Consider the following 16475-nt stretch of genomic DNA (forward strand, 5'->3'; position numbering starts at 1 on the left):
AATCTCTTGTTTTCTTGGATATCCAAAATCTTGCAATGCTCATAAATGAGCAAAATAAGGCCGCAATGAAGCACAGGCGAAGAAAGGTTCTTGCTATGCTTATTCAGAGACCGCGACAGAGACCTAAAGAGGTAATAGGGCAGAGAAACCCTCGTCTCATGTCTAAAATGATTTAAAAGCACAAAATGGTATGTGTGGACCCTGGTAAAACGACCCTCCACAGTAATATATTCCATAATTGCATTAAGCACAGAGCCCCAGATTTTCTTAATATTGGAAGCATCATAATACCCCCTCGTAGCTTTTCCTATTTTCGATCTCTCCTTCTCTTTACGCAGAAAAATCTTAACTACATTATTAGACACTTTCAGGTCTCTAAAGAAGTTAAGACCATAATGGGGCATACCTGTGACCATCGCAATGAGATCTGCATCCAGCTTAAACCTAACACCATGAATTTTGAAGGAGTTGTTTATCCAGTTTTCAGTGACTTTGGTGACCGTTAGGTTAACTCTACCTTTATCATAGTTGACCAGCTTTTCCATGAAATTCGTCATGAATCATTTCTCCAACTTTGCCCAAACCTTGGGCATCTCCTTCCATGTAGAAATATTATCAGGTTCCTCTCTTCTTAGATCCCCCCCCCCCATTTTAGATTTTGTTTTACAATTTCTCTTCTTCTGCAACTTCAGAGCTTTCTTCCAAATGACACTCGAATTTTTGAAAATGCATACCCACAAAGTGTGCGGAAAATTAATATTCTTGATTAGGACTCTACCCTTCTGACGTGTCATCATTACCTTTCTAAAAATTTGAATATTACTCATTACAACTTTCATGATTAATTGTGTGATCCCTCTTTCCCCATGAATCTGTCCTTTCTTATAAGTTCTTTAATATTAAAATCCATATTAACTTCCCCATTCCATATACGTTGAGCTTCGGAATTTACGCCAAGGTTCGCTAACCCATCCGCAACCCCATTTTTTTCTCTAAAGGCATGTTCAATGATAATAGATTTAAAGCTAGCAATTATTTCTCTAGCTTTAAAAATAATATTTTCTATAGTCCATGAAGGCTCAATTTCTCCCTTAAGGCATTTAATTATGTTAAGTGAGTCTCCTTCCAACCATAGATTATCATGATTAAGATCTTTTGCTATAATCAAAGTATTCAAAGCTGCAGAGGCTTCAGCATAATGACTAGTTTGATTACCCAAAGGGCCGACAACTACCACAAGGCAACTTCCAGCAAAATTCCTGACAATGCCCCCATAACCAGCTTTCCCCAGGTTCCCCTTAGATGCCCCGTCAAAGTTGGCCTTAATCCATCCCTAAGAAGGAAAGCACCAGACAAGACCATCCCTACCCTTATCCAAACTGATTTTGTTATTGGATAAATTTCATCTTTCATTAAAGTCTTCTTTAGCAGCTAAACCATGATCAATTCCATTTAAACATTCAAAAATCCCTCTATAGATTTTATCCACCACCACTTCAGGGTTAGCACTTTTATCCCTAAAAATCTTGTTGTTGTGCTCCTTCCAGATGTTCCATATTACATTAGGGAGAGTAAGTTTCCAAAGCTCAACATTCTTAGAATTGGAAGTAGGACAATACCATTGCTGCCAAAACTCTTCCAAAGAGTTCAGGAAAACCCAGCTCAACTTCCACCTACTAAAAATAATATTCCAAATTTGCTGACTGAAAATACACTGGTAGAGGATATGACCAGCAGACTCCTCCTCCCTGCAACAAAGAGAACACCTGTTGAGAAAAACAAATCCACGCTTATGGAGATTATCAAGAGAACACCTTATTTTGGATAAAAATCCAAAAGAAGATATTAATTTTGGGCGTCAACTTCTTTATCCACACTTTAGCCCACATAGGGATCTCGTCCGGAACTTTGTTGTGGATAGATGCCGCTGAAGACACAGAATATTTCCCATCCGAAGTTTCCCTCCAAATCAGACAATCCTCAACATTGTCCATAAAAATTTTAGAAGAAAGCAAAATCTCTAGAAATTTTAATCTCGAACAAAGCTGGTTGAACTCAATCCACTTCCCATTTCTCCAATAGTCTCTAACAAAGACTCCATACCTAATTTTGAACCAGTCTTTCCATTCCATAAAGATTAATAATGTTATATTATTATTAGAAAATATTAAATATATATTTAATAATAATATATAATTAATTAGTTGGGAATAATATTATTTTTAAGATAATAATAGTATAATTTTATAAAACAAGAGTTAGGATTATGATTAGGGTTAGGGTTAGGGTTAGTGTAAGATTAAGGGTTATGGTTAGCATTAGGGTTAGAATTCAAGTTAGGGTTTTTAGTACAACTACAATTAATGCTTGGGTTAGGATTAGGGTTGGACATAAAAATTATGCAATTTACAACTAGGGTTAAGGTTAGGTTTCTTATTATGATTCGAGTTATGTTAGTCAATATTGTTTTTATTAAAGGTAAAACAATAGTTAATCAATATTGTAATAATATGTTGAAACAATGATTGTTCTTAATATTGACTCAATATTGAAAAAAGGATCACAATATTGTGAATGTTCCCTCCCTTGAACGTGAAAAGAATTGGTGTGCACAAAAGCTAGTAACATTGATTAGCAAAGATTTGTATGAAAGATTTATGATCTACTATTCACTTGTAGTTATGGAAATGAATGGGATGCTCCCCTATCTAAATGTAAAGTTATTTTTGCACGAAAGAGAAGTTGGAGTCACGACAATTCAATTTGTTGATGTTATCTTTTGTAATGACACACATTAATCATTGCTAGAAATCATTAAAGAGAGAATGTTTGCTTTCATCCCTACTCTCTCATTTGTCGCCATATTATTTCTTTAATCCAAAAAATAGAACTAAATATCATGTAGTTCATATGCATACAAATCCCCATGCATTTTACATCAAAATTTTATGTCATATAAGAATGCACAATACGTAAATAGCCCATTCAATTAGAAATCAACAACTAATATACAAAATGAAACAACATCAAAATCAAATAACATTAGTATTTTATTATTATTATGTATACCTTTAATTTTTTTACATATAAATTTTTGGGCAGGCTTTAATTTTATATATATGACACAATTTTGATATATTATTGAAAAATATGGTTTTTTAAGAGGCCCAAACCCTTTTACAATGGAAATCCAAACATCATTGAAAGCCCTAAAAGACAAACAACCATAAAATAACATACAAATTTTAATGAACATTCTAAGAAAGTCTTTAGATAGTATTTCTTACTTTCGTCTTAAAATCCTCTCTTTGCGGTCATTCTATCTAAGTAGAAAAACCCCCTTCGTATCCTTTCAACTCTAAATGGACCTCTTTTGAATATTTCACTTCATTTGACCTCTTTATTTATTTTTCCAAATAGAATTAGTGGGATGAGATGTCACTACATACATTTGTCAAAATTTTAAAACATAAAAAAAATTGTATTATTAAAGTGAACAATATATAGACTAAATCAACCTTGCTCTTGTTCTCTGAGATCTTTTGGAGTTTTCCATTTCAAGATGTTGAACAAATACTTCACTATAAACCAAAATAAGTCCCCTAAAGAACAAACACCCATGAAATAACATACAAATATTAATGAGCATTATAAGAAATTCTTTAGATAGTATTTCTTACTTTCAAGCCTTAAAACCCTCTCTTTGCGGTCATTCTATCTAAGTAAAAATAATCCCTTCCTATCATTTCAAATCTAAATGGACCTATTTTTAATCTTTCACTTCATTTGACCTATTTTCTTCTTTTTTTCCAAATAGAATTAGTGGGATGAGATGCCACTACATACATTTGTCAAAATTTTAAAAGACACAAAAATTTGTATTATTAAACTAAACAATATATAGACTAAATCATCCTTACTCTTGTTCTCTAAGATCTTTTGGAGTTTTCTATTTCAAGATGTTGAACAAATACTTCACGTTAAACGAAAATAAGTCTATTGATGGGCAACCCTTCTATGACACATTCAAGAATATGGTCGTCCACGATGATAGCAATTTGATGTATCAATTAAATTTGAAGTATGTGTACAAACAAGGTTATAATGGTTTAAATAATCTATCATCTACCCCACTATGGGAGATAAACTACCATGTTTCATCACTAAACAATATGCTAATTTAATTACCTAGAAGATTTAGCTAAAACAACATTACAATAACCAGACAAGCCACAGCTTGTGGGCAATTTTCATAGGACCAATCTAAGGGTCAAAACCCTATGTCCTCCTCTTTTACCACTGCACACTAAAAACAATAGATAATGAAACAAATGAATTGAAATACAAATAGAATTTATTGGAAGGTCAACACTAGTTGGCACTGCGACTACTACCTTAGAAGGATATGAGTTTGTATATCCATGATACTGGTTTGCATATGAGTCTACAAATGGCTTATAGCAATATGGGAGTACCCCATACTCCTTGTGGGAGGTACCTAACTGTGCTACAAGCAAGGTGTACATACCTTACCCCTATGGGATTTGAACTTGTGATCTCTCTTTCAAGAACACATATTCTCCACCACTACTCTTACAGATTAGCAAGATAATGAAATCAACTATAAATACATCCCTTAAGCAATGCATAGCCCTACCTAGGTGTAGAAAATAGGAGATTGAGAAGCATAGCATATGGATGGCTCCTAAACAACCTTCTTGCCATAGAATTCAACTGTAAGTCCACTGTTGCAACAGTTTTATCGTCCCTGGAGCATCTTTAAAGAAACATTTGCATTGATTTGGATGGGGGACTACATAACTTTTTAAAAGAAATAAATTTGTATATAAAGATAAAAAACAAAGCAACAGAATAGAGCAAGAGAAACATAATAGATAAAAGTGAAGAACACATAATATATTTCTTATTGATCAAATAATGTTTATTTATACAGCATTGAGGACAAACAAATTCCCTACAAATTTGCTAAAGAAACTGACAACTAACTGTGAACATTGACAGCGAATTATAGATGGTGGATCGGTAACTAAAGAGTTTGAAAACAAATTGAATATTGCTGCCAGCAAACTGGAAGATGAAAGACGTGCATTTCATATGCCACATCCGCATCAGTTGTTATTACTTATTCTAACACCCCCCCTTAAGGAACAACAGATTTTTTATTGACCCCTAATATATCTCCTCATATTACAAACTAGGAATTAATCTGACTAGCAACAAAACAATACATTATATAATAGCTCTTCTTTGAAAATAGTTCATAGACTAGTAAGACTTCTTCAAGTTGCTCCCAACTATTGGTATAGTCATGCAGCTATCATCCAAGTTCCCGACACCATTGGACACCATTTGCACATGAAGTGTCTCATCACCCTCGTAATGGTATGATATTGAACTTCTAGTTTTTTCGGATCTCCCCTGAACTATTGGACACCAATCCTCACATGCATGTCTCGTAACCCCAATAAGGTATAGTTTCTCTGATCCGTTAGCACCTCAGACTATTTAGCATCTATCTAGCCTCTACTGCATCTTTTCCTATCTTCAAAGCATTGGCCTCTTCAAAATAGAACAAGTTCTTCGTCTTCAATGATGTCATCATCACTAACAACATCTGATGATTCTCCAACAACAGCTATATTTACTGATTCTTTAACTTTACCTTTGAGAAGGTCATTTGCAAATGTTACAATTAATTGCAACATGACCTAATTTCTTGCAACAGTAGCATTCAATGTCATTCTTACTTGACATTCTCTTTCCCATCGTTCTCTTTGAGTATATTGCAAGTTCAAGCTGAGCATCTTCTTTTGAATCTCCTTTAGCTGCACTCTTTTCTTCAGCTAACAGCACTGAAATCACGTCTTCTAAAGTCTATGATAAAATCCGATTGAGAGTAAATATACCATTGTTATATTTTTAAGGCAAACTATTCAATAAAATAGCTTTAGCATCTTCTTTATCAATCACAACACCGACTTCTGCTAGCTATTGATAAGAGATCTCAGGTTGCTTATATGGTTAGACATAGTAATATTATCAAACATCTTGAATCTAAATAATTGCAGCTTGAAAGAGAACTTTGCACTTGTTGCTTTTGCTCCAAACAACTTATTTAATTCATCCCAAATTTCTTTTGATGATTTTTCTAAATCAACATGATGTAATTCTGAATCTGATAGAACAAGACCTATAATGGACTTGGCTTTCTGGTCTCTACTTTCCCAATCAATCTTCTTTTTAGCATCTGTAGGTACTACTTCAGTCCCATTAACTATATCCCATAAACGTTTGTTCATCAATTGAATTTGCATTTTCACTTTCCATGTGTGAAAATTATGACCATTGTATTTCTCTAGAGGTACATCCATTTCTAGATACTTCTATGATAAAAGACAACAAAATGCCTTTGAATGTTTCACAACAAGAAGATTTGCATAAAAGCTTACTCAAGTCAAGTATCTTCACATAGATCGGTGCTCTTGCTGCAGTCTTCTCCTTAGCAGAACAGACAATGCTTATTGCTGTTAAAAACTTAACAAACCATGGAGAAGACAGTGGCAAATAGGCTCTGATACCAAAAATAGAAAGCAGAGCAACAGAACAGAGCAGGAGAAACATAACAGATAAAAGAGAAGAACGCATAACATATTTCTTATTGATCAAATAATGTTTATTCATACAACATTGAGGACAAACAACTTCCCTACAAATTTGCTAAAGAAACTGAAAACTAATTGTGAACATTGACAGCGAACTATAGATGCGTAACTAAAGAGTTTGAAAACAAATTGAATACTGCTGCCAGCAAACTTGAAGATGAAAGACGTGCATTTCATTTGCCACATCCGCATCAGCTGTTATTACTTATTCTAACATATAATACAGTAAAATAATGTTTTGTAGTCCCTAAAACAGGCAATTATTTAATTCAAAGGCTTCTACTTGTTGAAATAAACTTGTATAAGCTAAAAGACACATTTACCGCACAATGAAAAAAGTCATGGCGTACAAAGTGAATTTTACCGTTCATTTTTTTTATAATTTTACACCAATATCTGTCCAAAGCTTCTGGAATTTTTCATTCATATCGCCATTTTTTCAAGAAGTATGCATAATTGTCTCGTTTGGGAGAGGCGTTTGAAGCAGGTGACAGGAAAGGCATTCTTTCAACATATTACAACCGTGAGCAGAATCATCTGCTCAATCCCAACCCTGAGCAGAATTTGGAATAGGAGGTGAATACCAAGGGCAGAGTCCGTGTGTCTTCTTAAACAGCCAATCCTTTGCATTTATAGAATTGAAGAAACCGTTCACATGCAATCTTTCAATGCTAATTATATCAAACTCACAGTGCAAACCATCCATTTTCATGCACAGGAGTTATTTTTTCAAAATTCAAAATATTTACCTATACTTTTGCTACCTCTCGGCTTAAAAATGTCAGTGACTCGCAACACAAACCATCAATTTTCCTGCAATAGGAGTTAATATTACCAACTCAACTTTCGAGACCGGCATCAAATTTTCTCAAAATTCAAAAACGTTTACCTATTCTTTTACTGCCACTTCAGGAAGCCTAAACATGGTTGTCATTCTTTTGAAATTCAAGTGAGCTTTAAGGGTCATGCTACAACATTTAAGATGCATTGAAAGCATTCATTACTCCACTCTAAATGAAAACGGTTAGCATCCGTGCACCAAGTCAATGAGCTAATTCATGTAGATTTTCACACAGATTGTTACATGCATATTCTTTATGTGATCAAGGCACTGAATGCCCTCTCGTTTCTCTCATTGAACGTATATTTTCTTTTTGTAAGATAAGAGCTCAAAGCTTGATTGTAGGGTAAAATGTAGTGGGTATGGTCGTGCTAATAGAGCTCTCAAAAAATATTTTCACATGATTTCATATTCCAATGATTTTTGTCTTAAAGAAAGTTTTAGTAATTCAAGAAAATATAAATATACACAATCAAACAATTAATGAAAAAAAGTCAGGCTTTAATTTCTACTTCTTATCATTTATGAAATTACTGTTTTTATATTGTAAATGCTCAAGTTAAAAAATCATCACTTACAAGTGTGCAAAGTTTTGCATTGTGAATACAAGAATCTCATCCAGTTTCAATTATTTTAGAACCTTTTTCTTCATTCATGAAAGATAGATTAGAAGTGTTTATCAAAGATCATACAAAAAGCTCACTTCTCAAATCCAAAGATAATTATGTGTCACATCCCATGCTTGATGTTCACCAGTGCAAGTGTATATTAAATAACCATAACCATTTCACCTTAGATGTAAAATGGTAAATCAAAGTTTTATTCCTCAATTGAAGATTTACTATGATGAAATAGTAAGTGAATAATTATCTACATAAACATTGGACACAATTACAACAAAGAAGCCTATATTTCAACATGGAATTCTCCTTAAATCATTATGGTCTTCAACCTCTTGACACCTAATAAAATTTATATCAATATTCCAAATTTACACATGCCCCACAAAAAATGAAGTGGAAGACAGTTTCTTCCTTTGTGCAAAATTTGGCCACACTTCATATAGTTTAAGACTATAATTAGAGCATAGCCAAATTCAATGCACTTGTCATTAGTTGGTAAATATGGTAGGGTTAAACAGAATAAATAAATATTTCACATAGGCAATACCCAAGGCTAAAGATAATAAAATATGGACCTTACGCTAATCTCCAAGAAGTTGGGACCCATGCTACACTTCAAACTTCTAGTGCAATTGCATGTACATATATAGTTATCATGAGGGAACTGAGGTTTTATAAGCCATCTCACTCAAAAAGGGTCTTGATTAATCGCCCTTGTTTTTCACTTGCAAATATGAGTTTACTTACCCTACATCCAAACTACTGGCCATTGAGAGAAAACAAATCTATATTTATATAACTGCGAAGTTACTGTGCAAAAAATGAGTGGGATCATTAATTTAAGCTTTTGTGAGAAAGCTTCTCGTCAATTAGATAAATTGAGCTCTATGTAAGGAGAAAATGATGACTCCTTGTATTGGCCAGTCACCTTGTAAGTATCTCTCATCCTCAGCATATGTATTACCACATAGCCTAGCAACGAGTAGTCCTTTTTTCCCACATGTAAACTAACGCAACAGAGATTCTTTGCATGCCTGGTTCATGGGCAAATTGTGCGTACTTCGCCTTATTCGGCTAACACTCATCATCGTATTCTTGAATCTATTTAGCCTATGCTTACAGTCATGCTTGGTATTTTACTTCGCTACTTTCTATAGTAACTCTTTTTTTATCACATATCTGCTGTGCCTCCGAGATCCTTCTTTCATGAAGCTCCGTGTACTAAAAACAGTTTTGTTACATTAACATCAAGTGGCAATCAAAAAGGACCCACTACCATAACTGAACTAATTAGCGTTATGCTATATATATGTATCCATATTTATACTTTTAGTAGCAATATAAGTTATAAAATCAGCCATATTTACGATGACCGTACAGTAGTAATAGGTATTCAATCCATATGCTAAGCCATGGATAAGTAATCAATTAAAATGATCGTTTGCACCGTAATTTGGGATAAATTATATTTAATGTTGATTCATTTTTTATATATATTTAGTCTTCCAGCCTTTAATAGCTGAATCTATATATTAGATGATGCTTCAGTCTGATCCCTTTTTTTTCAGTTATTTCCTTACGTGAATGTTGCATTAATATTTAAGAAATAGCACAAAATATTATGTTTCCTGGGACCATGGCTCTCTTAATTACAACACTTATGTTTGAGGCTTTATTTTTTGTGTTTGAAAAGTGGCATTTTATTGTAACTTGTAAAGGAATTGCATTTGAAGGGTAATATGAATGGACCTAGGGATATGTCAAAATAAGGATATGTCCGCAAACTAAAGCATACACTGACCCTGTATACCATCATAACAACAGCAAATCAGGGTACGAATGCTTGTATTGGTACTGTTACCATGCAACTTAGCTAGCTGACATTACACAAAAATAAATAAATAAATAATGTGTAAGAATTATAGTAAATTGAGGTGACACTCACCTTAAAAATAAACTGAACCTTTGAATGATTGAGGACAGACTTCTCAAAAGAAACTACCAAAACCTTTGCATGGAGCTAATACTTCGCTAAATTAAATCTAATAGATCAGTGTTGCCTTCAGATCAAATCAGGTTCATACCAAGCATAGCTAAAGACTATATTGTGTCCCTGAAGGCTATTACGGTATTCAAATTTTGCATTTTTGGCTAGAATGCCCCAAAAACATTCAGTGTTGCCTTCAGATCGTTCCTTGCTGAGAGAAATTGTCTTACATTTTGTTCAAAAATATCATGATATGGATTATCTACAGAATGTCATCTTGAAATAATAGGTTGAAATCTGACTTGACCAAATCAAATCAACTGCACAGTAGCAACTACCAAAAACTGAGGACTCTTGAAACAGGATAACACTTAAAGATTAATAATTTGCAAGGTCAAAACTACTTTCCCTCTATGTCATCTGCACAAACAAGGTTTCATTCAAAATAAGAAACTCTAGAAGAACAATACAAACCGATTCTGTCATCAATACAAGTGTGAACAATTTAAAAATCATGTCAGCAACAGACATGTTACCACAACCGATTCTAGTGCATCTACTGAATTAGAAAGCAACTGACCGAGTAATTGAGCCATTCAGTAATCATACAAGAATAGTAACAAAACACTTTGAAAGTAAAAGCTACATACTTTAATATATGTAATGAATAGATCCTGATGTATATGAGCTTAAAAATCAAAGAAACTCCTCTCAAGAACAAATATATAGTAAGACAGACCATCACATTGCTCTCATCAAACAACAAAACTGGGTAAATAAAATGAAGTTTTTCAGTTCTGAGAAATGTAAGAAAAGGCATCACAAATGAAGGAATCAACTCTATGCTCCATTGTATATTCCAAGTTTATATCCAGCAAAACAAAGAAATTGCACACACAAAAAGAATACTTAATGCTTTTGTGACTTCTATTCTGCTTTGACTTCATTAAAATATGGCTTGTATTCAGAGCGAAATTGACAAAATGAGCAGGCAAGCAATACATATTAAACTAAATTTCACAACTGAAACCAATGTTTGGCAAGATCATGGCCAAATAGTAATTAACATTCCCTCAAACCATTCAATCAAAGCAGGGGACTATTTGAAAACTGAAACCAATATTCACCAACATTGTGGCCAAAGAGGAGTGAACAAGCAAGGATATGCAGTAGCCTTAAATAATTTAATCCAAAATCAGAGACTAGACTATATGGAGACTAAGCTTCTGTTAGGGAAAGATGGCACGTCAGTGTTCAAAGCCCACAAGTGGCATTTAGAATAGTTTCGCACTCCCCTGATAACTACATTATTAGAATATTGTCCTTAATTTAAATGTAGTATAACAGGTGATCTACATTTTTATGATTGTGACAAAATATTAGTGTTCTTCTAGAATCTAGAGCTCATGTCAGTATTGAATGAAGACTGGCTTGAGCCAGAAGCGGCAAACCTGCTCAACTGATTTGATTTCAACCCTTTTATGACGTGTTCCTCTATATTACAAATTTTTTGCAGGTTTTCTGCACAGTTTATTAGTATATTCCTTCTTTACAACATGAGGTAACTCTCTCTTACAAAGCCTGTGGGAGTAGCATGCAGTGCATGTGATTGATTTTTAGCAGAGTAGTTGACATTAACATTAAGGATGTGCTCATAGCATGAAATACCTAAAAGGTGACATTGAACAAGATATTTGAGAAAAACAAAAAGATAAAAGGCTACAAAGTTAAAGTTGAATTAAACTTAAAATAGATCCCCCTTGTACAAGTTTTATTCCAACATGACAGTACATCATCACATCCCCGTAAAACCAATTTCTAAGTCACCTAAGACACCCATAGTTTTGTTGTCACAGGGACTAGAGTGATGTTGTGATGTATTCACACAACGCCCCATTGCAAATGGGGACCCCTTTTTTTTTGCTTTCTGGGGTTTGTTTCTAGGTCTTTTAGGGTTTTGTCTATTAGCCTTTGCATGTTGAGTGTTGCCAGAGGGATCACTAAGATAGCAGGCTCTGTTTTAGCTAAAGGTGAGTCAGTGGATGCCCCGGGTTAAGGTCATCTTTGAAAGTCTTCCTTAGGCCTAGTTTTGCTCTTGTTGCTAATAGTGTCTTGTTTGAGTTTCAGGAGGTCAATGAAGCTTGGTGAGTGAATATCCTCTTTGAAGATCTGAGTTAGGTCAAATTGGTGAGTGATGAAGTCTGGAATGTCATCCTAATCTTCAAATGTCCTGAAATTTGGCTAAGTCTGGAATGTCATCCTGATCTTGAAATTTGGCCAAGTCTGGAATGTCATCCTGATCTTGAAATTTGACTAAGTCTGGAAAATTGAAGAATCCTCAAAAAACTAGATTTTGCATTATAACTCCTGGAGGTCCGAAACCACTCTCAAACATCCTGAGAGTATATATGGAATATAACTTAAAGTATTACTTAAATGTTATATTCCATATATGAATCCTGATGGAGACACCAAAATGTTAAATTTCGCTCCTGACCCTTCCAAAGGGTCCAAAGCGAATTTCAATTTCACTCCTGACCCTTCCAAAGGGTCCAGAGCGAAATTCTCCATAAGACATTCTACTTTGACCCAAATTTAGAACTAAGTCATTCCCAGGCATTATTGAGGGCAAAACACTTGTTTGGATGAAGAAATGTGGGAAATGAAGTCAAGACTTGAGCCTAAACAAGAATTTCGCTCCCGACCCTTCCAGAGGGTCCAGAGCGAAATCCTTAAAGACTCCATCTTGCTCCAATCTTACCTCAAACTTGGTATTGGTTGAGATTAAAGGGATCCGTAGGCATGCATCTAAGCAAGCATGGTCACAAAGTGAGAAGAATTTAGGCCAAGAATGCAAATTTCACTCCTGACCCTTCCAAAGGGTCCAGAGCGAAATTCTTATAGGGCTTGTCCCTGGGGAGAACCTTGAGCAAACTTCATTTTAATGTCTTCTTGTTGATGATTTAAGGTAGGAAATGCTATATTAGAATGAATTCATTAAGTGTCCTTAATCACCTTTTGGTTGGTTTTGCAGATGGAAGAAGACCAGGCTAGGGCAAGGACGACCTCTTCCAGTCCATCATCATCAAGGACGTTCCACATACAAAAAGGGAGGACTCAAGGTGCTTTGAAGCGTTGGAAGACTAGGGGTGTTCAAGGAGTTCAAGTTAGCCTCGAGACCTCATTCTACCACGAGATGACAAAGAAAGGCTTTACCAGCACTTCAGGGCGAGATATGCTACTGAAGAAGGAAGACTTGACAATAAGGAAGCCTGGTCAAGCAAAGGAAGTACATCATTCATCATATCAAAGACAGAGGAGGATCAACCAAGTCACAAGCATTAGGCAAGGTGGCATCCCAGTCATCATTCCTCCAGTCGGATTGGTCCACCTCAACATGTCTAGATTCAATGTACCTGACTCATTGAAGGTGGCACAAACTTCGGTATACCTACCCCTGCTTCCTATTGGTCCTCGCTCCGGGAATGTAATTTTCTAATTGGCTAAGGAAGTTTGTTGTAACAAACCCTAATTAGGGTTTCTATCTTGTAATCCTAGCCATTGATTCTAAGTCAATCAGAGTCGTTTGTTTGTAAAGGGTTCTCTATATAAAGCCCTGGCTCCTCATTTGTAAAGGTTAATAGAGAATAGTTAGGAGTTAGCTAATAGTGAATAATCAGAGAGTAGGAAATAGCTAGAGTAGAGTAGAAAGATAAGGCAAAGATTGTTGCCAAGATATTGTTGCAAAAGACTTGTAAACTTCATTGAAGAAATGGTGAATTCTATGGATCGATTCAACAATTTGCATGGTCTCTATACTTCTCAAATTTGATTTCATGTTATTAGGTTGAATGGAAGAAATTTGTATGATCAACGATGAAATTTGTATATCCATACTGCTAGCGGTTTGTTGATTGCAAACTTGCCTTGTGTAGTCAACTGGAATCATTCAGCTTAAGCTTAACTTCAATTATCGCTTCTTCATTGATATGCATCAACCTGACGGTGTCTATGCTTGTAGCGGTGATCTGAACATCATAAAGCTTTCCTTAGAAGATCGCACTAATCTTGTGGAGATGATCCTAGGATGTCAAAGCAAGACTTAGTTAGAATTTCATCAAAGGTCATTCATTGCTCTTACGTTCTTAGTGTTACAAATAAATCCCATTCCAACCCTTATCCTTTTTTCTTTTTTCAAAATCAAGGGCCGGTAAAATTCCACGTTCCAGTAACATCCAAAGCAAATCAGACGTTCAGGTCATCAAAAATAAGTCCCCTTGTGATTCCAGCAAAATCACATCGTACCGCAAAGAGCTTATCCACACGTAGAGAACCTTGGAGTTACTCCGACTGATCCTTCGGCGAGATCTTCAGTAGTCGGGAAACTTTGTCCAAGAGAGGATAAGGTACCTTTAGGTATTTTATTTTGTGTTCGCATGTGCATGAAAAACACATCAACAGAATTGGCGCTAGAAGGAGGGCATGATCGCGATAAACACTCGAACAAATGAAATCCAGATTTTATCAAGTCATCTTTTGAGGAGTTATCTAGAACTTCTAACCTCTCTTCACGCTTAACAAAAGGTAGAAGAAAGGAGGGCGAACGCAAACTCTTGAATCCAAGGAAGATCAGTGGAAAGCCTTCTTCAACGCTTGACGGAAGTGGTGTAGAGAAGGAAGGTGATCGTTGGGTCGTCAGTTGGACTTGCGAAAGAAGGAAGCAAGCTGGAACCAATTGAGCTCTCAAGTTGAATCTAAGATATTCAAGATCTCTCTTATTCCAGAAAATTCGAAAAAAAAAAAAGAAACAACAAAAAAAAAATCAAAAAAAGGTGAAAAATCAAAAATCAAAAAAAATCAAAAAAATCAAAAAAAGAAAGATTTCTCGATGGAGCGACAACAGTTTCACGAGGAGCAACAAGTTGATTTTCCTCAACTTTGGTGGAGATTAAATACACAGCTTTATCCACGCTGATTGTTCGAGTTTGCAAGGCCAAGGCAGTGTCGAATCCACAAGACAGATGAACATGATGAAATGTATTGCTTTAAGAACTTATCAAGGTTAGAATCGGCAGCGCAGGGAAAGATCTTCTTTTAGGATGTTCCCAAGCTAGAGGCCAAAAAAAGCAATTTCAGCGTCCCAAAAACCAAAGATCCTCTTTTAAGCTTCTTGTGGATGATCGAGAGTCGTCTTATTTTGAATGGTGAAATGCGTTTAGAGAACATATTAATTACATTGTGGTGTAGGATTCACAATTCACCTCACTCTGAATTTACTTGCGTAGTATGTGAAATGGCCATCAATCAAGTCATAAATCAGTTTGGAATGCCAACTTTGTCCGAGGAAGAGTGTATTGTGAACAGATCTTGGGGTGCACATCTCGCAACTCAATTCAGGAGAATCTATGAACAAGACATTGCTCCATCACCTAATTGTGAGAAGGACCAGTTGTACGTTGACGATACAAATGCCCTTGATAAACAATGTATTACAGTGGGATAGCTCACCATGCCTTGCACCTGAAGAAAAATACCATGTGACGAAAGTTGAAGAAGCAGTTGAGAATGCTCAAATAGTAATAAGGGAAGATCAAAATGCCAAGCAAACAATCAAAGGAGAAGATGAATCATTCCTTGAAGAATTCTCACTCAAGATACAGAAGGAAATCCTTGAGAACAATCAAAGGAGAAGATGAATCATTCCTTGAAGAATTCTCACTCAAGATACAGAAGGAAATCCTTGAGAATGAAATACAAGAGGTTTCAAGTAGCATCCTTGAAGAGGACAATCAAGTTGACATATTGAATGAAGAACTACGAATCATCATAAGTGCGCCCAGGTATGAAGGACAAATCGAGGGGGCGCTTAAAGACATCCTCACTCTCATGATATTTGAGGGAGCGCTGAAGGATCTTATAGAAGAAGTACAAGTGGAATCACTACCAAATTTTTTTCAAGATAAACAAGCTCTGTTGAGTGATGTGATCCATCATCAATTGCGACCTCTGGAGACATTGCTCGAGGATGAGACATCACCTGAGATTATCTTTGATCAACTAGAGGAAATGTTTGAGGCTCAATCCATCAGGGAGTGCTTGGTTTTTGAGGATATGCTCACAAAATTCCATGAAGAAGCTTGGTCTATGCAAGATGTCTCAATGAAAACAAAGAATGTTGAGCTATTCGAAGGGGCATTGAGCTTGTTTCAAGAGGAACTTCCTAATCAAGATCAACACATTATGAATGCTCATGGAATAGTTCATCATTAATGGCGACCTCCTGAAGCAACTGGTGATCTCGCTTCCGACAATACAGTTCCAGCTGAGCCTGAAATATGCTA

This window comes from Cryptomeria japonica, chromosome 11, assembly GCF_030272615.1.
Source record: "Cryptomeria japonica chromosome 11, Sugi_1.0, whole genome shotgun sequence".
Taxonomy (NCBI): Eukaryota; Viridiplantae; Streptophyta; class Pinopsida; order Cupressales; family Cupressaceae; genus Cryptomeria; species Cryptomeria japonica.